Source organism: Limulus polyphemus, unplaced genomic scaffold, assembly GCF_000517525.1.
Source record: "Limulus polyphemus unplaced genomic scaffold, Limulus_polyphemus-2.1.2 Scaffold71, whole genome shotgun sequence".
Taxonomy (NCBI): Eukaryota; Metazoa; Arthropoda; class Merostomata; order Xiphosura; family Limulidae; genus Limulus; species Limulus polyphemus.
In genome coordinates, this window is record NW_013665681.1 from 1,033,983 (window position 1) to 1,035,307 (window position 1,325).

General features: G+C 33.0%; 1 protein-coding gene across 1 annotated transcript in view; it reads left to right on the plus strand.

Moving 5' to 3' along the window:
• LOC106466018 (synaptogyrin-like) overlaps window positions 1-1,325 on the plus strand; it is a 22,832-nt gene that overhangs the window by 1,695 nt on the left and 19,812 nt on the right. The window lies entirely within an intron of this gene.

Genomic DNA, 1,325 nt, shown 5'->3' on the forward strand with positions numbered 1-1,325 from the left:
ACTTTCTATGGAAAGTCTTTTGCCGCTAAAAGAATGCAAGCACAAAGTGCAGCTGAAACAGAAGAAGACCGCAATCAAAGACTTCATGAGACAGGCTGCTCAAATACAGGAAGAGACTTTGGAACAATGTAAAGTTAGACTTCGAGCTCAAGCTGAAAGGCAAGCTACTCAAAGACAGCAAGAAACTGTTGAACAGCACAAAGCCAGAGTTCAGTCAGAATCATCAAGGCAAGCTGGATATAGACAACAAGAAACTTCTGAACAATGTCAAACCAGACTTCAAGCACAAAAATTAAGGCAAATAACTTACAGAGAGGAAGAAACAGAGGAGCAACGTGATGTATGACTTCAGGCGCAAAGAACAAGACAAGCTCAAACACAATCTAATTTCAAATAAAGCTTTGTTTGATTAAATGCTTTTTTATTTCTCGCATCACAGCTTTTGTCTACTTAAGAATAATTTGCTGAAAAAAATACTGATCTATACATTTCAAATCTACATTTTCACCATGCAACGCCAGGTAACTCAGCTAGTAACTTATATTTCGGTCATGGACAATACTCATTTCCACGTTCCAGTTGTACGGTTGTCTCGACCTCTGTTCCGAAAAATTACAACTGGTTACGGGGTCCTTAAACAAGTTCAGGATGGTAGAAAGGCAAATAACTATGCAGTTTTGAACTGTAGATTTTCGCTGAAATTAAGGATTTGCATGATATGCAATACATAAACATCTAGTAACACCAGTCATATCCATAGTGTGTTGTACACTTGATTATTAACATAATTAATTTTACCATAAAAAAATTAATTACTTATTTTGCCAACATGCCTAGTGGTACTGATAGAGGGTTTCATTGAATTTTAAATTGCAAAAATGACAGATTACACACCAGTGGATTCCACAGTGAAAAATTATTAGTAGATTTACTCTGTAATTTGAATTACATATTTAATAATTGATGAAAAATAATTATTGTTCCTGTAAATGGACCATTTGCACCATGTGAACTGCTAATTGAAACAATGCAAGTGCTATTACTTTACCTGGTATCCTAAGACATTACATGAAACTTGTGACAAGGCGAGATAAAATGGAACACTAATAAGATACTTCAGTTTCAAATCTATATTATATTGATAAATGAAATGAAAACTGTCAACAACCAAATGTTAAAAAATCAAATATGAACTTACATATTTACCTATTAATATTAAAGTAAAAGAGATATTTTGTATTCACATTGGTTTCATGATTGACAAATGAGTACCTAATTATAGTATTTTGGCACTTGTGTATAAAGTTAAAATCATAAATAATATT